Consider the following 27,391-nt stretch of genomic DNA (forward strand, 5'->3'; position numbering starts at 1 on the left):
AATCACAACATGGTTTCGGTCCTCTGGAGAGCCCAACCTCCAGAAAACATACATTTTATACACCGAAACGGAAAAAGCACATGGAGATGGAGCAAAGGATTGTGAGAGAAACAGTGTCTCTCATCATTATCTCAACAGTTTGAAACCACCGTTTTGAACTTCATCTCGTCTTTCTATTATTTCGTTGTGTATGGACATCTACAAACGGAGAAGGAAGCCAGTAGAGGAGGAACAGGTGATGGCTTGCGTATAGCAGACCTTAGTGACAGGAAAAGGCCCCAGCAGTAAGAGTGATCTGTGGTTCTGTGCTGTAGAGAAGACGGTTTAGGGAAGACAGAGGGACACAGGAACATTATAGGAGAGGAGGGATGTAACGATTCACTCAACTCACGATTCTATTCGATTCACGTTTTTTTTTTTTTTTTTACAAAATGAGATTTAAGACAAGTTACAAATGAAATGTGTCCTTTTAAATGCTTGGACAAAATGCTGCACATTTCTTTGTGAAATTGAAATATAACACTATAATAATATACTAATACAGCACTTGCATATTATTGCTCTTTTGTTGGTTTTGATTGCTTCTATTGTCCTTATTTATAAGTCACTTTGGATAAAAGCATCTAAGTGACAAAATTTAAATATAACGTAAATGTAAATAACAAAACTAAACTGAAATTTTAAAACAAGCCCCAAATCACATAAATATGTAACACAAATACATCTCTTCATATACACAAAATAAGGCTTTGTCTGTGCTCTCTTACATTTAAAATTAGAGGCAACCACTGCATTTTAATCATGATCCAAACAAAGATGTTGCATACATGTTTTAAATCTAAATTAGATTGTATAATTACGAAATTTGAAGCAAAAACAGAATGGTTTGACTTCAGTTTTGTGAAACTATACATCAAAATATCTGCATGAAACAGCAGACGAGCTGAATGAGACGCAGATTCACTCTCTGCCAGCAGGTGGCGCTTAAAGCGTTTCCTTGGTTTCCGCTGTAAGCGAAGCAGAGCTGCACTTATGAACTTTAATATGCATTATACAGAGGCAAAATGAAAAGTAAAAATACCATCTAAGCTTTTCTAAAGACAGTAAGTTCCCCTCAGACATGGATTCATATGAACTCCTACCCCTAAATGAATCGCGATTTGTTTAGCATCTCAACCGATTTGAATCGTCACATATTTTATTCGATTTTTAACCAGCTCGTGTTTAATCGTTACATCCCTATAAGAGAGAGGTTTTGGGTACAGAGGTAAGGCCCATATTCGGTTTCTGTTCCCCCTAAAAAGCGGGAGAGATGGATGAGGGAGGGAATTCAGTCCTGCTATCCTGGTCACTCGGATTTCTTGGCCCAGGCCAGGTCATCATTGCGTGGCTTCTGACCCGTCAATCTCTCGATCAACCACTCCATTGTCCGCCAAAAACCCACTCTGTCCAGTGGGTAGTTCAACCACCCTGAGGGAGAGAATGATAGAGAAAGAAAAGTTTGTTTATGATGGGACATCAATGGCAGCGGCTCACTTAGTGCCACAGGCGAGATAAGACATGACCAAAAAGGAGGGAAAAAAACACTTTGACTCCTGAGTAGTTGTTAATATAAGTGTAAGACTAGATAGTCAAGTGGTACAGATTAACAGCAGAGAATGGATTTAAAACTGGACGTGTGTAAATAATATTTTTTTTTAAATAAAAATATAAAAACAATATATTATATAATATTATTCAGCAGGAATTTGTTAAATTGATCAAAAGCAACACTAAGATTTCTATTTCATATAAATGCTGTTTTTTTTTTTACTATATATTTATCAAATCCTGAAAAAAAGTACCATGGTTTCCACAAAAAAAAAGCAGCAGCACTATTGTTTTCAACTGTGATGACAATGAAAAAAATGTTTCTTGAGCAACAGATCAGAATCTCAGAAAGATTTCTGCGGGATCATGTGACTAAAGACTGGAATCAATTCTGTTTTACCATAACAGGAATAAACTGACATTATAAAATATATTAACAGCTAAATTATATTATTTCACAATATTACCATTTTACTGTATTTCTGATAATTAAATGCAGTGCTGGTGAGCATAACAGACTTCTTTCAAAAAACAAAATAATCTTACCAAACCCAAACTTCTAAATAATAGTGTATATAATTGGAAAACATGCCATAAACCATAAAATAAATTTCGAGATTAAAGAGGGATAAACTTCACATCATCACATTTTAATTAACGTATTATTAATAAATTATAATACATGTAAAACATTAATATTGTGTGTAAAACTGTCATAACACAATCATGCCAGAGTACTTTGAAACAGGAGTAAAACTGAAAAAGGAATACAGAAAAGGGGAAGCACACAGGCTTGATGTGTAAAACCAACCAGACAAATTCATTCCTCTCGCTGAATTACACACTGTTCACCAGCGAGAGAAAAGAGAGAACAGTGAGAGGGGCAAGGCAAGCAAAAAGGAGAGTGCAAGGACAAAAGAGCAAGACAGGAAGAAAGAGGGGAAGGCACAGAGAACAACATCAAGAAGCGATGAGACACAGAAGCTCCTGGATGGTGACTCCCAGGGGATGGACAGAAGATCAGGCGCAAGCAGTAGAGTAATGTACATACTTACTGCTATAAATATGTAGCAGCACCCCACCCCCAGCCAGCCCGCCCGCCTCAACTCCACTATGTACATACACACACACACACACACACACACACACACACACACACACACACACACACACACACACACACACACACACACACACACACACACACACACACACACACACACACACACACACACACACACACACACTTCTGTTGTGCTCCCAGACATGCATTCCATTGGGTTTTGACAAGAAAACCATTTCAACCCTTACACACACAAGACATTTAGATATTTAACACACAAAAACATGCAGGACATAGTTCAAAACAGTGACACACATACATCAACCTAGGCGAATAATCAGGCATTTGGCCAGCTGATAATCACCAGAAGTCCATGTATCATGAAAACAGTCTCGAAAGTCTCAAAAATGACCATAATACTACTGTACCATGTTCTTTGGACACACACTATAGTAGTATGGCTGGATGGTATAGTAAGTGGCAAGTACAATGTTATTCTTTGAAGTACCATGTAAATACTATGGTAATGTTATAGGAACACACTAATCATTCAGTGCCAATTGAAAGTACCATGGTATTTCTACCTGACATCATTACAGTACCACGGTACCGCCACAGTACTGTTTTCAGTGAACCCTGATTATGACATCACATAGTCATCCATTGCCCTTGTATGTCTGTATTGAAGCACCACACTGTTCCTCGGTCACGTCTGTGTCAGCCCTCTGTGTGTGTGTGTGTGTGTGTGTGTGTGTGTGTGTGTTCTACCCTCTCTCTACAGTGACCCCTTTGGTGCAGGAGGAGAGCAGAATAGCTCATCATGTTTGCTTGATTTTTCATCTTTGTCAAACCCAACCCCCCCTTCGCGCAAGCCTATTTGTTAGCACTGACAGCAGGTTAGCATTAAATATACATGGAGGTTGTCAGCCAGTGGCATACACAAAGGCGGGCCCTGGCCCCTGGGGTCTCGGGCAGGGAGGGTGGAGGAGCAGGGCTCACGCAGAGAGAGACTCCCAAGCGTGCACGTTTGTGTATGTGTGCGAGAGAGAGAGAGACCCTTTCCTCTCCCTTCATCAGCGTCTCCCAGTGGGATCAGGGAGCAGCAGTGGAAAAGAAAAGAGGGAGGGTCAAAAGGACCGGTCTGTGCTCTGGAGCATGCGTGCACACACACATCTGTCGTCCGCTGGGGCGCAGGGTGACGCACAAGCATCCTCTCTCCCCTCTCTCCCAGAGACGCACATCGCATACTGAGTGCTCGAGCTATCATGGGAGTTTAATGCCTTCACACACACACACAGCTGACTTTAAAAAAGTTATTTTAACCCACTCTTTACAGCTACTGGCGATGCAGGCCACGCTCCGTGGAAGAATCCTTGCCAGATACTGTAGGTTACCATGATCAACTACATTAAAGACTCTCAGAGGAAGTTCACCTACATCTTCTGAATCTGATCCAGTACGTATTGTTGTTGTAAAGATGCCTACGGGACTCTGGGTATATTTAAAGGTATAGTTCACCTAAAAACATAATTTACTCATCCTAGTGTTGTTGTAAGCCTGTATGACTTCCACTGTTTTTGTTCATACAATTAAAGTCAATGACATCCATTGTTGTTTTGGACCCCATTGAATTGCACTGTATTGACAAAAAAACAAACACTGAGACATTTTCAAATTATCTCCTTTTGTGTTCTGCAGAAGACAAAGTCATAACATGACATAAGGCTGAGTAAATAATGACCGAATTCTCATATTTTTGGGTTATAACACTAACACCAGGCTTCCGACTCATCAAGTGAAGCATGAGTGTGTGTACCTGTGGTGATGCAGTAGTACGTCTCATGTGGCGACACATGATGGATCCGGTGGTGTTTCCGTGGCAGCACTAGGTGGCAGTCCTGCAGTAGGGTGACCCAGAGTGGCAGGCCGAAGTAGGAATGGGACCACTTGTGGATCTGATTAGTCATGGTTACAAAGACCGCCAACGCAAAAACAAAACATTCCCAGGGGTAGGACTCTGCAAGGGCATCTGGGAAAGAGAGATAGCGTAATGGAGAGGTGGAGGGAGAGATAGACGAACGATGCATAAGGTGGAAAGAGAAAGAAAGATAAAATTATATGCAAATTAATACGACATGCCCTAACCCTCTAGTAAAATACAAGCCTTATCCTTTAGCATGAGAAACATCAAATCAAATTGACCTTTCAATTTTCATAGGACTGAGCAGATCACCAGCAAAAAAGTTTGAAAAAAAAAAGTTTGAATGGAATTTAATTCAATTGAATTCATGGAATTTTATCCAAAGAAAATTCTTTCACCATTTACCTACTCTCATGTTTTTAAAACAAGAATGACTGGAAACCATAAATGGGACAGGATGGATGCTGTTGCGTTCCAATACAACTTGTGTGTGATATTCTTGGTCTTATGAATTGATTTCATAGTTTTACACAAGAAACAAAAAACTGAATTTAAATTTACTTGACATTAATTTTAAGAAAAAATTAAGCATGGGGCGTTCCTCAATTTCTCCTCTTGTGTTATAAAAGTCATACAAGTTTGGAATAACATGAGCATTAGTACAGGGGTTAACCAACTCCATAACTCCAAAGAATCTAAATATTTATTGCAATAAGCACAACAGTAAATAATCAAATTAAAATTCAAGCTTTTTCACACAGCAATACAAAACACCTTAAAAAACGAAAATAAAAACAAACAGCGTCAAGCAAGTACAGTTGAGCTTCCATTTACCATATTCAGTGTGCTCTATGTAAATTGTGTCTCTTCAGAAGACTTGGATTAAACCACTCAATATTGATTTTGCTTACTATCTCTTTATGAATATTTTGAAGAGTAAAAGTTTTAATGGAATGGACTTTCAATGGAGGGAAAGTCTTGTGAGTTTGGAACAACTTGAGGGTGTGTAATTGCTGACAAATTTTTAATTTCTGTGTGAACTATTCCTTTATTGGACAAATAAATAAATAAAAAAACATCAGAATTATCCAAATGTATGGAAAATGTAAGCACTCAGGAGATTCTGTTGAATTTCCCCTCTTGTGTTATAAGGAGAAAAGAAAGTCATAAAGGTTTGCAATAACATGAGTATGAGTGAAAGATACAAATTTTAATTTTTTGCCTGAGCTACTCCTGCAACCCAAGCAGGGCAAAAATGGAACGGAGAACATTTTACCCTTTTCAAACCATATATTCTCATTTGTGTCGATTTCCCAATTTTTAGGTATTTTAAGATGAATGTGGGGCACACTTGTTGGTTCTAAAATAGTCACGCTGACTCACTCTCACGACACACCGGAAAAGTGAGTGGATGTGTGTGTGTACCTGGTGGGTAGGAGAGGAATTTATAGGCCATGTGGGCCAGAGGCAGGATGGTGATCATGCAGTTGTCTCCATTAGTCTCTATGAAGTCATGCCGTGTGATAGCCGTTGGATCAATGTGGTGCTCCGGAACGGGCGAATAAATGCCTGAATGGAAAAAGAGAAGTAAAGAGAGATGGGGGGAGCAGGGGGAAGGGAGGTTAAGGTTCAATTGAAAAACGGGCAGGGGTGTCTAGGGCTGCAATTTAGATCCATTACCCTGTGGTAATGAATGGGTACGTCTCTGATAAAGACAGTGCAGGGTAAAACTAGAAGCTATTGTTGTGTTTTAGTTAGAGACTCTGAACAAGCTGTAAGAACACTGGATGTGCATTTTAGGGTGAGAAATAAAAAAGAAGAGTTTAAACTAAAATAATCAGTACAGAAACCAGAAACATCCTCTGCTTGAAGTTTCTCTACTGATAATGAGCTGTAAGCCCACAGAAAATCTGTGTGCAGAACTCTTCAGAAACATCTGTCACAAAGTTCTTGTTTAAGAAAAATAGAATCAGGTGAACCAAAACCCGACCTATTTATTTATTATACAGTACTTTTGGTCAATAATGATTAGTCAACCAGATGTTCAGGCAACATGCTGTCTGATTAGTCAATTTTGAAAATATGTATCTGTACCAGTACGAATGTAGCAACTACAGGTTTTCCACAAAAATCAGCATTGAAAATGTGAAAAGGCAGATTTTGCCCGAATCTGGCCGCACGACAGGGCTGGGTGGGGTCAGATGTTGACTGATAGACGCAAATTGGTGTGTTGGCGGTACTAGGTCCTAAATGAAAGATGACGCATGCGACATGAGCTAGACGTTACGGAGCGGAGAGATAACCTGCCATTAAACATCACTTCCCCACGGCTCAGATCCAGCATCATGAAAAACCATAACCCAGCAGCGCCTGTCACTCACGCCCAGGAGTGCTGCTTTGAGACGGGCACCCGTCTGCGACTGCGCGGGTGTCGTAAAATGAAAGGGACTAAGAGAAAGGATTGTATAAGCACAAAGGAAAATACAAGAATGAATGTAATTTATTTTCCACATAAAAAGGAGGAATCATTTGGAGCCACATTACCATAGCGTTTCAGAGACGGAGCGTGGGGGGGGAAATGTCATTATCGCGTGTTTGTGGGCTGAACTCAATCACACCTATATCTGAAAGCAAGTGGTGACACTCTGCTGGAGCAGAGAAAACTATCTGTTGATATTTCGACAATTATGCTCCCTCCTGTTCTCCTCGTTTCCTTTCCGTCTCTCTGTGCGTGAGATTAAAAGAGCGCTAAGCCCAAGACAGCACACGGCATGCATGTCGACTTTACCGGCACGCTGCTGCAAAACCTGTGCCTCGCCGCTGCTAATCCCACACACCGTTTAAACGGCCTGCCTTGCCTCGCCTCGCCTCACCCGCCTTCTGCCTAATCACGACTCACATCTTCAGATTGCCCTAGCAACCCAGCCAAAGACCGGAGCCCGTCCTCCCCCACCCTTACTGTGAGCACACATGAGAGATCCATTTCATTTCTCTTGCCTTTTTTTCCTCCTCCCTACACTCTTTGCTCTTAAGTGCCTGTTTAAATCATGGTCATTAAAGATTCTCCCTCAAGTTGGTGCTTCTTGTTTGAACATGTGGACAAAAAAGCCATATATATCGGTCCACTAAGTGCCGCCTTTAATCTGCTGGTTAAGGGTCTTAAAGCTCAGCGTTCTGGATGTCTGTAAATTCCCTCGCTTTTTTTGAAGTCTGATCACTCCCAGGTGGTGGATCCTAATTATCCTCGACAGCAGAAGGATCGGCAGTGACTGCGGAGCTGGGTGGAAACCCCTTCACGGTGAGGCGGTGTGGCTGAGCCATTTTACAGCACAGATGGACAATGATGAAAGCAAGAGAATGCAGGCCCCTCGGCCTGACCCACAGCAGGTGCTGGACGGGCCGTTCAGATGACCTGCTCTCTACAATCCTGCTCTCGCCTCAAAGAATTGGCCATGTAGGACAAATTAGGGCCTCAATGACCAGCATGTAAACATGCCCCCTTTATAGAAGCAGGACATAAGGTGTGGGCAGTATGACTAAAACCATGGTATATATCGGTACCATAATAGACAACATTAGAGAATTGTAAATGATCACTATCAGTCAATATTGAAAATTTATTACACAGCCCTCAGAAATGCTTCATTATTATTGGTCAGTCAGGACAAGTCAGTTATTTATCACAATTACAAATCCAAATACCAATATCTAATAATGACTGATCAACAAATTATTTGTGGCTAGGGCTGTTTGATTAAGATAATTACCTAATCAATTCAAGATAAATAAAATGAAACAGACATCCAAAATCAACTCTCAAAAACAATAAACTCAATCTAACAAAAATGTTCACGAAAATGAATCAGGCTTCCAATCACTATTAGTAAGGCAAATTAATGATTAACTCTGAAATTTAAGAAAGGCACTTTCAGAGGAGTTGATTCCATTTGAAGGAACTGATTCCAACCTTTGGAATCGACTCTTGATTCCCAAAGCCTTGACATTTTGTTCTTTTTGGAATCAATTCCCAGCTGTAACCGGCGGTCCTTTCACATGTCTTGGATCACACCACGAACACGCTCTCTTATTTCATTCAAACACAGCTGCTGCCATCTTGAGCCTTAGTTATCCACTGTATTTATTGTAAAATGAAAATGAAGTACTTCAGGATTGATAGTAGGCCTACAGTAAAGCTGATATTCTTGAAGTGCTTGTCTTGTTAGAATGATTGCTATGCACACTGTAATGGATTATAAGTAGATAAACATTTGCAAGATTTTAAAATGGTTACTTCTCAAATCAATATTTCATGTCCCCATTATTATTTATGTGGTGAAAATTTGTGTAATAAGTGATACATCTGTCCATTTTTCATACTATACATTATATTGCTGTGAAGCCTAAACAGACTGGTTTTAGTTTTTAGTTGTTTATTTAAATTTTAAGACTCAATGTAAACATAAAATTAAAATGATCTCCCTTTCATTTTTAAATACATAATCACCACATCAAATCATATAAATGCTATAGCAGACTATTTGGAGTTGCACAGTATAAAGCATCATACCACCCAGTCCTATAGTCTATATAGAGCACACATCAGCCAGTGAAAGATTGGTGTTACTCAAAGGACAGGCCTAAATCTGTGAAAATTTCATGGCTGCACTCATTGTCAAGTGTATTCTGATCATTGCTAAACCCGTATACTTGTCATTTTCCTTTCACTGTAATCAAATTTAACAGTCCTTATTTTTCCAGAAGTAGCCTAATAATTGGCAGTCAGGACCGGATTTAGCTTAGGTTTTGCCATTTTTTCTACCGCCAGTCTACTGCCCCCCTTCCACATAATAGCACAACGACCCCTGTCAGCACAAAACACATAAATGCTCCCAGATTCATGGCCCCTACTCCCTTTGACACAGAAAGCTAGTGTCGGCTGCTTTTTAATTGGACAGCGAGGGGGTGACCTTTTCTCTGATTGGGCAAGGAGAGTGCGACCGTACTATGCATTAATGCAACCCTCCTGAGTATCCCCAGCACCCTTTGGGGTTGAGAGTGGGTGGGGTTAAGATGTGGCGCTCCAGGAAAAAGCAGAAAGGGCCTGAACTCCCCAGGGTGGGCGATGGCATTTCACACTCGCTGTTTTTTTGAGCATGGTAAACCATAACAGGCAATAGAGCAAAAAACTGATATGAAAATTAAACAGAGTAATTTGTTAAAATCAAACAAAGATATTACGCTAAGAGACCACACTGTGCATATATGAGTGTGTGGGAAAGCATGTGTGCCAGAAAGATGGTGCCATGTACCTAAATGTTCCCACACACCTGCAGCCCAATCATATTCATAATAGTGTAAAAACAGTTATGCCATACATACTGAACTATGCATAGCCTTGGTCCTTACCTTCCCAATTACTGGGATGTCCACTGAAACCCCATGTATCAGCTCCCCAATGTACGATCCCAGAGGCAGGAATCAGGCTGTCACAACTACAGTCACTTTTAAGAGAACGAAAGAAGCAGTGTTAAATTCAATCAGTACTTAAATAAAAGTGGACCATGAGACCATGACATGGAAAAAGTGCACTTCAACCAATGGGTTTCTGTAGAGATTAATGACAGCACCAACTTTATGGGAAAACAAAGGGAAAGACATGAACAGAAAGTTGTAAATGTAAGACTTACCAATGCCAAAGATGATTCTGTAGATGTGCACTGTGGAGAAGTTGAGGAAGAGGAAGGAGAGGTTAAGAGCGAAGAGTGAGAGGCACAGAACCCCACAGATCCACTCCTGCAGCCGCTTTCCTACAGGGACAACAAACACATAAAGGCACATTAGTAATATGCATATTTGATTAGTGCTAAAAAAATTTCAAACATAGATAAGAAAACTAAGCAGAAACAAGAAAGAAACAACCTGCATACATCACATAGATATAAAAACAGCTTATTTTAAACAACTGGTAGACCATCTAGGAATTTGGTAGTCTGATGATTATTTGTCTATCATTGATTTGCTGGATTCAACATAGTGTATATTTCTTTTTACTTATTGGACCAATACCCACAAAACCATAAGATATAAATAATTAAATAAAAACATATTCAAAAGAAGAATGGGTAAAAAAAAAAAAAAAAAAAACAAAAAAAAAGACACAAAAAAAACACTGAAATCGCACAGCTAAGGGGAAAATGAAGTAGTTGGATGAATAGTCAACCATAATGACCCCTCTCATCAGGAGTTAAATACAAAAAAAAAAAAAAAACCCTTTAAAATGAAGATGACAGAGGACAAAGTACCATTCTTTTGAATGTTATTAATTCTCCTTAGTAACAGTAATTAGAGCAAACTACAGTGTCCACTAACTGCGAGGTCACAGACGGCAATGAACTGACATCTCTCCAAAAGCAGAAAAGGTCAGTCACAGGGGTCGCGGACAGGAGACGAGCCGCGAACATGTGTAACTGTGTGTGTGTGTTCCATTATCTCGTGTGCTTCAGGAGTAATCGATTAGACTAGGACAAGTTGTAGGTAGAGGCGAGGGTCAGGATCTCTTGCGATGGTGCGTTTGCCTGACACAGCTAAACGTCCCAGGTCAGGGCAGAGGGCACAGATGGAGGGGCCACAACGGACAGCACGTGTTCGGGAACGACACATCCCCCCAGCACCACCATGACAGCGGCGTTAGGCACGGCGACCGGCCCGTGGAGGATGATTAAAGTGCTAATGCATTATTCACAACAGAGTAGAGAATTAGTAGATATGGACAACCAAATGACCACATCTACATGTCCCCAATCTCTCCACAGCCTACCATTCATCTCCATTTTTAAAACCTTGCATATTCAGTTTTAAACTGCATTCCACAAAGTCTGAGTCTTTTCATTCTTTTTACTGTGACTCTTTTCTTCTCGTTTCCATCGCTCTCTCCTTTGCTCTCCTGTTGGGCGGATGTGGGCACGGAGAGGCGCAGTGGACTCAGCTCTTTTGAAAATTTAATGCCATTAGAGGAGCCCATCCTGAGGTGGATTGGGAACGTGAGGAGGTTGAGAAGAAGATATTGATGACAGCTATTTATAGAGCCTCAGTGGGCAAGCCACAACATCGTGTGCCTGAACAATGGACCGCCAGTTCTCCTCCCAATGCACTTAAAAGCCTGTGTTACCATGTTTTGTGCAGTCTAATAACGAGCACCAACCTATGGAATCCTTAACCTACACACGTTTGTATCCCACAAAGCACCCTGAGATCCATCCAGGTTTTGGTTAAACTTGACACACAAACTGACTGTAAGATTGTTTGCTGGATTAATGTGAAAGCTGTCTTTCGAAATCAGTTGCACACCAAGGAACCAAATCCTGGGTCTCAGCTAAAATAAACCATCACACAATCTGTGGCTGCAGTGAACATGCAGCAGTGATTACATCTATTTTGCTTGGCTTATTGTCCTCAGATACTTTGCAGTGGAGTTTTATATTTACGGTCAAGGGGGGGTGAGTAATGCAAAAAAATGCCTGATTAAAGACAACTCATCTTTCTATTCTGGTCTCCAATTTTTATTGGCACTCAAAAAACAGTTTGACTAGTGTACTGGACTTACAAATGGAATAAAAACTGTAAAGAGTTACCAATTATCACATTTGAATGGGATGCAGGCTCACTACTTGGCTTAAATGACTTCTTTTATTTAAAATATGATTGCGGTGATTGCTGAAGATTAAGTGAATGGCCAATTTAACAAAACATACCGTAACCATGTACTGTAAAACCCCTAAACCCATCAGGAGGAGGGAGACAATAAAATTCAAGTTCTGACTCAAGTTCGTGTACAGTGCCAAATGTGAATACAACATCACATGAGGATTAAAAAAAACCTGTTTCAATATACCTAGAGAATATATAAAAGGAACATATGATCCAGGGTCAGCCTGATGTTGTTATAGTGCACTTTCTGAATAGCTCAACAGGAAGGGAAGGGATGAGAAATTCCAGGTGCAGCACATCAGGTGTGTATGACCATGAGGGGGTCAAAATAGACCATTGTGCTCTTTTCTTCTTTACACTTCACAGCAGCCTCAAACGTGGCGTTGAAATCTGAATGAGGTTTGCATGAAAGCGCTTTTAACAGTAATTCTTTTTTGTAGAGGAACAATATACAGCTCTTTTGACAAAATATCAAGAAAGGAAAAGTGGGGAAAATATACTACCGCTGATCAACATTAGCATAACCACCATCTCTGCGAACTTCCAAATATTATAGAGAACCAGAAACCTGGAACAAATAAAAAATAAAATAAAACATTTACCCACTCCACGCACTTGCTCCCTCTCTTTCCTGTCTTTTTTCTTCTCACACACAGACGTGCTCCGTACCACCACTCTCTCGCAGCAGTGGTGGCCGCTGATCAGTCGTGAGATTCAGCATCCAGTCCTTGGATCCTCCCGCTCCCCGGTGAGGGCAGGAAACTAGGCAATGGCCTCGACAGACGCCGCGACTCGCCCCCCCGTGACGCCAGCCAGGAACACCTCGTCCCCAATGTCCACGGGGACCTGAGCGGCGCGCTCATTATATAGCAGTCCTGACAACAAACGTGTACACCCCCCTCCGGCACACCCCACTCACCCCCCCCCACACTGCACCCACCCGCTCACACTCCGCAGCCCCCTTTCCGCTGCTGGCGTGGGGAATTAACCTGGGAAGGGCTCGGCGCCGGTTGGGCCAGGTGCTAACCCCCCTAGGCTGAAATAATCAACGATGCATGGTTCGACGCAGAGGGGCGGTGGCGTGCCAAAACAACGTCCCGTGACTGGCTAATGGCCATTCTTGCTCTCTCGCTCTGTCATAATCCCGTGCCGCAAGCTGTTCTGCGGCAGGGCTGTAATACATGGCGTCGTCCATCCATCGAATCGCATTCTGCACGTCGTGACTTCCACCCGTGCCTGAGCATGTCTCCACAGGTATTGAAGCCCCGCCTTACCGCGTGAGCGGCGAAAAACCTAGCGCTCGAACCTCTTCTTCTGTCTAGCCATTTGGTTCAACGTACACACTTCTATAACACATTAAAAAAAAACCAAATGGCCCGGTTAAGAGGATCATTCACCCAAAATATGATCATGTACTTTCCTCATGTCTGTCATACTTGTATTACTTTCTTCTGTTGAAAGCCAAAAGTGTGAATAGGTGTATAAGGTCTATGTATGGATGAGAAATTTACAACAAAAGTCAATAGCGAACCAAAACGGTTTGGTAACCAGCAATCTTCAAAGATTCTTCCTTTTATGTTTCACACGAAAAAAAAAAAAAAGGTATACAGGTTTGGAAATAACATCACTATCCCATTAAAAAGTAAAAGTCATTATATGTGCCTGTTTTCCTGTCAAAGAAATGAATTGCTAGAGTTCGCTAGAATTGTGTGAAGACACAAAGCCAAATTATTTTTAAGTCGTTAATCCATGCTAGCTCATAAAAGGAGATTCAAGTGCGTTAATAACTCAACGGTGACTCTTTTCAAGATCCAAGCTGATCCCAGTTCTACATAACTCTAGTCTGATTGATCATCAGATATGATTCTAGTCTCATAGTTAGGCTCCAGATTCAATAACCAACTCTGGTTGGCCGCAAGCGATATCCGTAAAAAACCTACTGTAAATTCAATCTTTTTCATCATCACAAATATAATGCACTTAAGTCATTTAAGACCACTCTCATGATACCAATTTTATGAATCATTTCGACTTGCGTCCAAACAAAAAATCTTCACTCTCATTCAACCCTGTAGATTCGCATGGGAAACAACATGTGCAACACCCCTGTACACATACCCACAGAGTCAGCCCCCACTGCTTCTCCCCTTGTGTACTCTTTCTGACAATTGCACACAAACACGCCCCCCACCTCGTTTTGGACAAAGCATATATGCCAACAATACAATGGCCGTTCCTTTGGATGACTCACAGACCCCGTTTACAGCTGCAACCGCTGGGCGGCTGCGGGCCCGCTCTGCATAACGACCTGATAGCATACGATCAATGCATTAGATTGTCCCATTAGCTGATTCAAGGGGAGTCGCAGAAAGACAAAGGCCTTGCGTGGGGCTGCGGGGGCAAACGAGTGGTGGGGTTAGCTGCGGACTGCTCAGCTAGCAGATGCTTAAGAAGTCCAGCAGAAGGAGTGTCGAGACCCAGTCAGTAGAGTGCCGGTGAGTGCAGCACCGAGAGCTTTTAGAAACGAGTGGGGTTTTCCGCAAAAGTCTGACGAACATGCGCGCACACCAACAGTACCGGGTCGCCTCCTTTAATGGGTACAGGCGCGGTGCTTATGCCTCTGACCGGCATATGCAGAATGTCACCCCCCGCACGCCCGCGCAGTACCGCCATAGTGCCGCGGCCCCCTTGCAGCAGGAAGTATGATGGACGTGCCCTATTTTCTGCTCCCTGGATCCTCGACAAGACAAAGCCCGGCTCACAGATATCGAATCGGACGCATTTCGGCAGGCTGATGCCGGCCCACGCTTTTGCCAAGCCCTGCCAGCATACGAGCGCGTAGAACTGCGGCACCGGGCTCCTCTAACTGCTTCTCAGTGCAATGAAAAGAACTTGCACTTCTCACCGGTCCTACGCGAGAGGCAGACAAAAAAGCCAGCTCAACATTGACTCAAGAATAGACGAGCCTTTCACAGAGAGGCCTGGCCACGACACAAAGTCCTGCCACTTGACCTATGACGACATCTGCAGCACATACTTCTACTAAGACTACCCAATTACAACTAGGGCCCCAACAATCGCCTAAGGGCATTACATGTGCCAGAGTCGCAAAAAGGCGAAAACGCTTGCTATTGATTTTAGCGAACATCAATTATGACTGTCGCCCAGGATAAATTGAACTGCATTATTAGCAACACACAATTATATTTAGCAGGACTACATAATGGAGACGGCCCACAGTAACGACCACACACACATTAGCTCGACCCTTAGCCAGCTCTCTTGCCAGGTAAAGCGACCTCGCTGCTTCATGCGGGCGGGTACTTTGGAACAAAGAAGACCCAGGAGGGAGCTAGGGAAGATAGAAAGCGGACGCAATGGCATACTATGGCAGAGCAGCGAAGCAGCAAAGAAGAAGACCCCCGGAAGTGAAGCGACACAATGGCAGCCCCGGAGTGGTAGAATTCCCCTGATCAGCGACAATTAATGGTATCAGTCAACAGGCGCCTTGTTGGCTTTTCATCTCGTTATCAGCTGGAACAACCTCAACTATAGGACACACATACCATGACTCCCTCCCCAAACTATATGCATACCCAGACACACTCAAACACACATTTCAGTGCTATGGGGGATCACCAATACTCTGCTTATTAAATAAAAAAAATAAAAAAAACACAAGCCAAGTATTAATGGCGCGACTGCATAGAAAGTGTATTTATTTGTATTTTATATTTTTACGAAAAGGGAGACAAAAAACACTATTGGACTGCAGGTGAACAAAAAAGATGTTTCACACTAGTAGCGGGACAGTACAACAACTTAATCAAATTTCTATTAGCGATTACGAGTGTGAGACGCCACAATTACTGTAATTAGTTCAATAGCCGGGGACTAATGTAACAAAAAAAAAAAAAAGTAACGTTCAAATGTCCACTTTTACTGGATCGCAGATAATTGATCTAAATAATAATATCTTCACGATTCTTTTCCCTGTTTTGAGCTAAGTTCACCGCCTGCAGCCCCAACTCTAGGACAAGAGTAGGTAGCAGGCCTGACCACCTGCAAAGCGTTGAGGTGAACTATTGACTGTATGTGGTGAGTACTTTGTGCATCCCCATATTCATTAAATGACCAGACTAGCATTTTACAAATCAGCACTGCTACAAAGACAAAAATATATTAATGGCCCAGTATTCTACTTATCGTCTTTTGCATTTCACAATGAACAGTTTTTACTGTTGCACTCAGTTTATCTGTAGGATCAGCCCCAAGCAATAAAAGTCAGCATTTTCTTTTGCCAGTGAGTTCCTGAAACTGTAGATGCTGTCAACATAGTCACAGTAGCTTCAGAAAACAATACACTACCGTATCATAGGCACCTTAGGTGCATAAAGTGAAATGGTTTATGAAATAAGTATTATTTTATTAGTTGCTGATGGAGGACAGTAACCATTTGCCATCACATGTAAGAAGCTTATAGACAGTGAAGGCACACATTTCTAAGTTAAAAAAGTAGCTTATTTCCCATAAGATGCGTCTTTCTGAAATTCTTAACTTCCTTTTTACACTCAAAGTCTATCTTAGAGGCAAAAACATTATCATGGTTTCCCAATAACAATTATGAGCACAACTGTGTTGTAAACACTAAAAATAATAAGAAATGCTTTTTTGAGAGCACCAAAATCAACATTGTTGGAATAGTAAAGGTTTCCCCCTAAGGCATCATGTGGACACTCTGAAGACCGCGAATAATAGCCTAAGATAGCAAATATCTCCCGCCTATGACATCCACAGAGCAATAATAGGAAAATTAAAGATTTATATCTAAAATAAGGAAGAGATGTTCTTTATAATTGTAATTAATGTCAACTAAAAATCATTACTGTTTTTACTGCCTATTTATCAAATAAAGGCATTGCGTGCTAGCCCATTAAATAGAAATTTCCAAAAATAAAAACTAATCGTTGAACAGTATATAATTATATGCATAGTCATATAACAAATTCATCCCCCCCCCCCCCCTAGAAAAAGAAAATCTTTAAAAAATTCGAGCTGGTTCTTGTTTCCATTCCTACTGCGTTCACATTTTTAAAGGGAGAGATAGGTAGACACTTTTTATGCATGTCTGTCCGTGTTATTCAGTCAGGCACCGGACCCTGATAAGGGTCCACAGATGACAGGCTTAGGAAAGATGCGACCCCGATGAGATCCCTCCCCCCGCCCAAAAACCACACACACACACACACGACATTTTAATATCTCCAAATCTCCAGAGTGACGAGCGCTGAAGTTCACATGCGAGAGGTTGTATGCAATCAGTCAGGACAGACAGATTGAACAAAACATCGTCGTCCGGTGAAAACTCAAAGTCATTATTCTCACATCTTTATGGTATGGACTTAGATTACGAACCACCTGACATCGGGAACGCAAAGAAGGGTTTAAAAAAAGGGCAGGTTTATGACCTTTAGATTGAAATTCTATTAATAAGGAAGCAGAGGGAGTAAAATGCAGAGAATGGATTTTTTAACTTATTCGAAAAAATTCACAGCGGAGCCACTTCAGCAAGAACTCCATACTATAATACAGCGCGATTGAGGACGGCGCGGGAAGGGGCCGCGTTCAGAGAATGGGATTTAGATAATAGTAATTATCACGGCTCACCCCAATGTCCCTGTCCCCCAACTGCCACAAACCACCTGAATTCACACAGAAAAAGCTGATGTTAGAACTCCATCAAATTATTATAACAGGCTGTGTGGTTTCCAGTACAAGTGTTTTGGGCACCCTGGTAAGCTTCTATGTGCGTGTAGGCATGCCAAAAGAGGACAAGTCTGTGTGTGGCGGTAACACGCATTGATTGGGTGGTTTTTTTTTTAACACCCCCCCCCACCCCATCCCAAAAAAACACTTGTGTGTGTTGTGAATCCGGTTTGTATCATGTGTACCGCTGAGGTCCTAATGGCATTTAGCTGCCTGGTGTGTGTCATATAATTGAGAAGCCCAGCCGGAGAGGTTGCAGAGGGTAGCAGGTTCCCCTCCTCCTTGTCTCTCCTCTCTTTTCTTCTCTCCCACTTTCCCCTCGAGAGCCCACTTGGGGGGGGGGAGGGACTTTTGGTTTATGCTGCCGGTGTGCAGTTCAAGCTGGACAAGAGGGGCGCGTAGTGGAAAGCCAAGAGCAAAACTATATGTTTTGCGTCACATAAACGATCTGCATTGATTCCACTGCGGCCCGGGTCACAAGACCAGCTCAGATCGTACAGCCATGACTGTTAGTCGTTCAGACACCTTGCACCTGTGACCTTTTGACCCCAGGGTCAGCATATGAGAGCCACAAGAGCACTCGGAAGGAGATGACGGGGTCAATTTGGTGTGAGTTTGACAGGCAAGGCAGGATAAATTATACAGCAGGTCAGACTACACGGAGTAAGGGGACTCTAATGGCACAAGTAGAAAGAAAAGAAAAAGCAATTAAAGATTGGGCTCTGGTGCTGCCAGGGGGGCGTGTTGGCCTGGCACTGGGTCAGGGCTAATAAGACTTTACATGGCTAAGCAACTTTAAGTTTTTGATTGGGCTGGTGTGAATGAACTCCAAGAAGAACCGATTTAGAAATGCAATAGTTTGTGCAGTCAGAAAGTGACTTGGAGATTAGAGTAGCTGCGCACCCAGAGGTGTTCGGCTCTCTAAATCAGTGAAAGCTGCATCCAGCAGCTTTAGCAAGAATAACTGCAGTCATCAGACTGAACAGACCATTAGCTAGAGGTCTGCAGTTTGCCACAAGAATGGACAGAATCTGCAATGATTCCAGAGTGTGAATTTAACAACCGAGACTCAGGAAAAATCTGAAAAGTTTAGCTACTTCTTGGAAAATAAATATTTTGTCGTAGTAGATAAATGTCATGGATCACCACAACGATTCAACACATCGTGACCCTCCTAAAACTGTTATTAACTTAATTCCTGTCCTTTCAAACCGGTATGATTTTCTTTCTTCTGTGGAACAGAAAAACTTGACGTTTTGCAGACTGTGAAGGTTCCCTTTTCCATACGCTGAAGTGCAATTGTGAGCAGTGTTTGCACCATCTAATCGTCCAATCTGTCCCGGGTTACTGCTGGGGAGGGGGGTGGGGGGGGCATGTCCGCAGAGTCTAGCTCCAAACCCAATTAAACACTATAGCACCAGCTTATCAAGGTCTTCTACTTACTAGGCATGCTAAAAAACTTGCAATCATTGTGTTTTGAGCAGGTTAGAGCTAAACTCTGCAGGACAGTGTCCCTGTCAAGTCGGCCTGTACAAGATCACAATAAGCCAATATTTGAATTCAAATGCACAAAATGGAATTTGGTCAGAACTGGTGGGCAGAGCGAGAGAGTCTACATTGGTCTATGATAAAGCGGCTAAAATGTATGGCTTCAGAAGGACTAAAACAGGCAAGTTTTGTCATAGTGCATTTTGGAGTCCCTAGTCATCATATAGCTGGTTGATGTATGGCAAAAAGAAGTGTGACACATTCTTGCTAAGACATGTCCTTAAGTATGTTTCACAGAAGAAAAGAAAAACAGTCAAACAAATCTGCGAAACAGCAATGAAGGCACGTGAAATATATGAACCGAGGATGGTTTCATATTTTTGGCTTCTGTAACAAAATTCTTGAAAAGTAAGAATGTTATGAGCTCAGGACAACTTAAAACATATCAGAAGTGCATGAATGATGTCACTCACCCACATCATAATACAAATCATTTCCAACTCACCCTCCAATTTCTGTTGCAGTTTTCAAATCATCACCAACATTCTACCCACTCAAGACCTGAATCTTTTAATGGTTTTAGTCACACACTAACATTCAAAAGTTGGAGGTGGTAAGATTTTTTAAATGGTTTTGGAAATAATTGCTCAATAAAGCATTGTAGTAAATTACTAAAACTTGTAGTGATTCTGTCATGTTTGTTTGTCATCTTACAGGAACTCAGTGCCAAGGCAGTCTTCTCATTCAGTTTTCATTGCAGACTTAATTAGTATATTTATAATGCATTCTAAAAAAAAAAAGTGACTAAAATGTAACCAATGTATTTACAACCTATTAGAAGCACCCTACTCACACTGTCCAGGAAGGTGTTTCATCAGAGGGATGGAAGATGGTTTGTGGGTGTGTTTGGATGTGTTGTTACATTATGTGGTGTGGTTGGCAGAGGAACTGAAGGCAGGCGAGTTATGCACAGGGCTTTGTCACGCTGTCTCATTCTACGCCGTGGCCAGTCTCCCTGTCTCTGTTGCTGTAACACAACCCCTGGCCCTGTGCCACAGAACGGAGAATTTGCCAACAAGGCTGCAAGCGAAAGATCAACTGCTTCCTTTTGGCTCGGGCTCTTTTTGTAACTTTTATTTCTTACATGTAAATCTCGCAGTGCCTCTGTGGCTAGCTTACTATTAACACAGATAACGGGGCAGGACAATAGAAATTATACATTACTTTAGTTGTCGCAAAAAAAACTCCCCACTGCATGTTGGAAAACAGTGGCCTGCTGCTAAATTTTATTTCTGTTGAAAACAGTGATACATTTTTTCAGGATTCTTTGATGAATAGAAAGTTAATAAATTTACTTATATATTATAAATATATTATAAATATATTTACTGCCACTTTGGCTCAATCTGATGCATCCTTGCTGAAAAAAAGTATAATTTTTTTTGTAAAAAAAGAAATAAATTTCTTACTGACCCCAAACTTGTGGTAGTGTTTTTTTCAGATTTGATTTGATGACATACACCTGTGGTTACTCTACTAGCACACTCTGTGTGAACATAGTTATGAACGGACGTCATACAGTTCACCGAAACTCACAGGTAAAGGTAAAAAGTTCAAAAATGGCTCAGAAAGTTTTCAAATGCCTATTAGAGCCATTTTCACTTCCCCTACATCCAGGAGTTACATTTAAAAGACAGATAAAACAGTGATGGCATTCAGAGTCAGTCAGAGACCTGGATAATCAAGAGAGAGTGAAAAGGGAGTGAGCCTAGATTCACAGGGTTTAAAGGTTGACATAGCAGCTACGGACCTCAAGACACTCAATGTGAATTTCTCACGTAAATTTCCATCTCCAAGACCACCATACGACGCCCTCAGACTGATCCACGGCAAAGAGGTCACCACATAAAGTGGACAGGACAAGGAAAAAACAGGATGGATTTCAAGAGGTCGTACTTGGTGTAGCCGTTTGCAAAAGGCCTTGTCCTCACCACCTTATAATTTTGATAAAAACAGTTTTTGTTTTTATGTGTTTGGTTTAGCATTGGATTTAATTCTGACACTAGTATCATATAACAAATATTAGAGTGGTGTGAAAAATTACAGTAACACACACACACACACACACACAAAACACCATTGCTGCAACATACATAAGTAAAAGATTAAAAACAAGGTTAAAAAGTTTTTTTTTTTAAGATTTGATGCCACCCAAACCTTGAAAATGTTGACAAAACCTGTTGTAGTTCATGTTTAATCGAGGAAAATGCATTCCACTGTATCATTGTATAACTCTGTTTCCAGGACAGAAGATGATCAATAGGTACTCTCTTTGTGAGATACACATCTCTATTTGATGTGCTCTCGGGTGTGGTGGTATTGCATAAAGTTTCACATTAACTTCAAAACCTGCAGTTGGAAGAATCAATTTATGCGATTTATTACCAGATCAGTCTCAAGGTGTGTGGTGGCAACAGGAATGGTATCTCCGAGTGGACTGTTGTACGGCAGAACGGATTCAGACACAAAGAAGAGTACTGCTCTCCCGTGTGGCCCCCCCCCCAGTGTTGAACCCATTGTTGGCTTATCTGCAGGACTGCTACCATAAAAAACTCAGAGTGGTTTGACAGCTGATAAGGCTTTAAATCACATTTGCACTGTAGGTCAGTGTGTCTATAGTGCCGCGCACCAATTTTACAACCCCGTATCATTCACCTTTCCGTTCCGCATGGTTCAAGCGTTGGTTTTTGTAGTCAGACCATCAGCCTGCCACAAATAAGGATGCGATCTAAAACCAATTGGAGTCCAAGATCAGCTGACTGCATAGAAAACTACAGATCTTGCGATGTAAGACTATATTGAATCTCGTTTTTTCTCTTGAAACACAACCAGTCCCACACACACAACACGCAACGCGCCCTGGTAACCAGAAGCATTAGCGGGATGGAAGAGGCGATGGGGGGAGGAAACAGAAAGTTAGTCCTGGTAATTCCTGTTTACTTTGCGGTGAATATGTAAAGTGGGATAAGAAAGCACAAAGAGCCAGTCCAGCTGGGGCAGTTGAACCGCAGACATTTGATTTGGCAGGGGAGGCGTCCAGCTGTTTTCACTGTCCTGCGGGTTACAGTCCATGAGCCGGAGGCTTCATTGAGGCCGACTGAAGCCTCATCAATCCCTTTTCCACCAGTAAGCCTTCTCAACCCCCCCCCCAACTTCCAAACGGGGCCATTCCCGCTCACCTGGGAGGTCGCGGTGGTCTTAGGGGTGCACCTGCACTGGCGGTGAGCCTCGAGGACGGAAGCCTCGCGGAGCGTCTGGGCTTTTAGCATGGCTGCGGTTGGGACATTATAGGGCTGGGGGGTGGGTCTGGTGTTCTGGTCGGCGTATTGGTGCATCATGCGTCTGTTAGGGACGACCAGCGATGTGGCAGCATCACTGTCAGGTGTCTCGTCGAGCGTGAAGTGGGTGGTCGGCAGGTCTTGGGAAGGTTGTGCAATTTTTCTGGGTGGCGGGGGGGGGGGTGTCCAGTAAGCGTCAAGGGTGTTAAATCCGTTTGTGTCGGGTTCTGTTGGCTGCAAGACTATGGCACTTTTATGTCGTGATAAAGGATTGAATTTAAAAGAAAGTATACAAGGGCTTGAGGTGGACAAGCACCAATTCGGGGGTGGCGTGTGGTGTACTTAAAGAGTCAGAATGATGAGTAACCACAAGGTTGATGGTTTGAAACCTGCAAGAAGCAAGTCATAAGGTATCACCATTTTGGAAACACATTTCACCGGTCATGGTGTGAAAGTCACATAAACAAATTCTACATTTCTTCAGAAACAAACCAAATTAATCTAAGTTCCAATTAGTCTGTGTCAAACCACTGAATTGAAAATTAAATTGGCCCATTAGCACACACTTAAGTACAATCAATGTATCCATTTCTCATTCTCTGTAAGGTCTATAAAACCTTCAAACTTCAAGGACTTATTTACAAAAACAAGTCAAAATATTAAACCAAAAACAATGTTTTGCATAATAAGAAATAAGAAAAACATTGATAATAATAAGGAGTATTTCTAGAAAACCAAATGAGCATATTAGAATGATTTCCATCATGTGACAATGAAAACTAAAAACGGTATTAGTGACTGCTGAAAATTCAGCTCTGGGCCACCACAGGAATGAAATCAATTTTTATAGCTATTAAAGGGGACCTAAGCACACAGTTAATTTCCATGTCATTTGAGTACCTACAGATGTAGGGTACTGCATCCTTCATGAGCTCCGAATGTCCTTTAGTTTTATAATCAAATTTCTAAAAACAGATACAGGCGTTTTCCGCGCTTCTCTCTGAAAACAGCTAGTCTCTGCGAGACGTGCCGTAGCGGAGATAAAGAGTCACAGGCACACAAACTTCTGCGCAGCGACGTCTGCAGCTGGTGACATCAACAAGAACGAAACAGGAACAAATATGTACATTTTATTTAATTTGTTTATAAAACTTTTTGCCCGAGTCAGTGAACAAACAATCACACTTCACAACCTCCGCTGCCCCCTGCCCCAGAGAAACAAACTGCATCCACCTGTTTCCCTTACACACCGGTTCTTTGGGAAGCAGAACAAGGTTTTATCTTTCCCTCATAACCAAAAAAAAAATACACTTAGGTGATATATGTGTGATTTTGTGCCTCAAAAACAAAAATGACAAATCATTTCGAGGCATTAGTCCCCTGTGCAGCGCTGGCGACGACTTTACCCAGAAAGAAGCACGCTTGATGGGCATACAAGGAATTCTGCCCTTTCTGGACGTCATACAAAAAGGAAAAAAAAGTCCTGAAGGAATGTCTTGTTTTGTGGGCACAGAGAATACACTCCATCACACATGCACAAAATGTTTTTTTTGAAACTTTGGTCATGTTTAGCATGACTCTTTAACAGTGTACAAAAGTCAGAATGCCCGAAATAGTATTAGACCTCCCCTTTAAAATAGAAATCAGTTATTTTAAATTGTAATAATATTACTGTTTTACACTTTTTTGATCAATTAAATGAAGCCTTGGTGATCCTTAATGACAGCATGTGTTTAATGAACTTTTGAAACGTGTATATCTAAAATATTGAATATTTGTGAGAATATTAGTTTTTGAAGTAAAAGAGATTGCAATACTATGAAATATTATTTTTCCCCCAACCACAATCCTGTTTGTCATGGATGATAAACTTTGAAAGTGTGGTAATTACAACTGCAAAACAGCATGCAAACCACAGCACAAGCAAAACAACAATCCCAGCTGTACATTCCTTAAGAATCCCCCACAGCTAAGCCTCCTTCCTCTCTCTCTGACATGCACTTTCACAGCTGGTGAATACTAAACTCTCAACTGAGCTCATCCAAAAATCCTCATCCATCCACCCATGTCACAGAGAGAAGCATCACAACATTCTCTTATTAACCTCGCAAAACTTCTCTCAAACATTCTCAACATGGCCAAGTAATTTACATTGGAGGCGCCAAGAGGTAGCATATGCTTAACGCACTGGGTGCATTGCCATGAAATGGAGTGGGCATTATAATTCCTTAATAGCATTTTGTGTTTAAAATCGATGTCGTTTAATTGCCCTGAACCTACAAGTTTCCCATGATGACACAATGAACTGCTTCTGCAGCTAGAGGACAGTGGAGGGGTACTTAAATCGTGTTTTATTTGGGGGTAGAAGGATGGCATGGTTGGTTTGGGGTTAAAGGCTTTCCCTAACGCTGTGGATCTCTGGCTCTGATGTGCAAAACTGAGCTGTTTTCCATTAAGCCAAAGTGGAATGAACGTCAAATCTTGAAACATACCATTAATTTGTTTAATTTCGGTGTTCCGTGTCAGCCTCCCCACGAGGGTACTCAGGGTTCAAATAAAACAATATCAGCGAGAAGCACAGCTTGTCGAAGTTATGTCTCCTTAACTGGGTAACAATCAAGGAACATCACAAGTAGGGATTTCTATTGTCATTCTAGATTATTGCATGCTTTGTTTTAAAAAAAATCATTGGTAACGACCTTTATATAAGGTTCCACTTAGTACACAAAGGGCTAATTTGCATTAGGTTAACATGAACGTTAACAATGAAAAATACTAAAGCATTGTACCTTGAAGTCGGTTAATGTTAATTAACTTTATGCAGTTAATAAAAATAATAACATTGTTAATTGTATTTGTACCATTATACCTAATACTGTAGATTAAAAAGCTCATATCTATTAATCTTATTTAATGGATTTGAGCTAAGATTAACTAACATGGAACAGTTGTATTTTGATTAACTAACATTCACACAGATTAATACATACTGTAACAAATGTAAAATGCCTCATTATTAATTAATGTTCTGTAATACATTAACTAACGGTAACTAAGGGTACTTTTATTGAAAAGTTTTACCATAATCATATCGTATTTTTGTTTGTAAAGTCATCTTCTGTAGTGCAGGTACCGATCCTTTGAATTAAAGAGATAAATAAGTGCATTTAATTTGTGTAAAAATGTCTCACTAGTAAATAAAAAAGAAGGAAGGAAGAAAGAAAGATGAAGAAATGATTGTCAATAAATCACTCATTGACTTTTCCATATTCCGATAGTCTCAAAGAATTCGTTCCAATCAGAATTTTTCTATATCCCCCAAAAATCCCTAATATTTATCAATGTGTACGTGGACATTTAATGTTCCCCAAAAAAAAATCTACTTAGAATGCTATATATGTAATAGTTGTAAAGCAAATCTTAAATATGCCATCATTTACTCATGGCAGAAACAAACCAATTCAACTTCACTTTATACAAAAAGAAGAACTTCACAAATACACTCTCACCATAATCACCCCATGCATAGTGACAGGCTGCCTCAGCATCTCCTTTTGAGTTCCAATAGGGAAAAATATAGTCCAAAAGACCTGGATAAATATGAGGGTGAGAAATGTTGACAGAATATGCTCAACTTTGAGTGACGCTAGTCCCTTTAAGAGTTGTCAAACGATTCTGCTTGGTTCTCAACACTTTATTCTGACACAGTCTCATGTACGTCGCACAGTGATACAGTTTTACGAAGAAACAATACACAGTACACAGGCAACCCATAACTAGAAGTCGCACATTTTCAGGAGGATGTTATATAATCATCCATATACAGTATATTTGTTGACGTCATTCATGCCGGCTGTCCTACTACGCAATTGGGAACCCCGTGCACAGAGCTCACTAAATTTTTGTGGGCGTGCGCGCTGATCCTGGCCTTAATGTGGCCCGATGATGCGCAGCGTAAACACTGTTTCCTATAAACTGTTTAATGACAACCGATGTATTTATCTTACCCGGAGAGAGTTAAAGCTTGGCGAGCTGTTGGGCCCCGGCGTGCTGCGGTCCCCAGCGAGGCGCGGTGGTTGCTGCGTGCAGCCGCCCCATGTTCATCCCTCGTCCGGATCTCCTTCCGCCATAGGACCGCTGCTCTGATTCCGTCTCGGACAGTGAACGCCGCAGCCATGGTCCCTTATGATGGCAAGTTTTCAGGAAAATGCATTACTAATGACGTTGTATCGCATTTAGTAAATAATACACAGGGTTTAGCGTTTTAGCGTTTTGAATGACACACCTTCTTAGTAAGCCCACTGAGGTTCCTACTTCCAGCGAACACACCCGGAACTAAATACGCACGAACGCCCCTGTCTGGGTACTTCGCTACAAAAGTCATATTGCACTAATTCTATTTACCTTATTTAGCCTCGTGAGCTAAATGGATTGATAACTATTGTTCACCACAGGACGTCCGAGCCAGGTCTTTAAACTGTCCGATAGCCTGAATAAAGTGAATATTTTAGAAAACTT

At 41.5% G+C, this 27,391-nt stretch overlaps 1 pseudogene; it reads right to left on the reverse strand.

The window, feature by feature from the left end:
* Window positions 1-1,076: 1,076 nt before the first annotated feature.
* Window positions 1,077-27,050, reverse strand: LOC122148516 (annotated as a pseudogene).
* Window positions 27,051-27,391: the final 341 nt, after the last annotated feature.

Source organism: Cyprinus carpio, chromosome A18, assembly GCF_018340385.1.
Source record: "Cyprinus carpio isolate SPL01 chromosome A18, ASM1834038v1, whole genome shotgun sequence".
Taxonomy (NCBI): domain Eukaryota; kingdom Metazoa; phylum Chordata; class Actinopteri; order Cypriniformes; family Cyprinidae; genus Cyprinus; species Cyprinus carpio.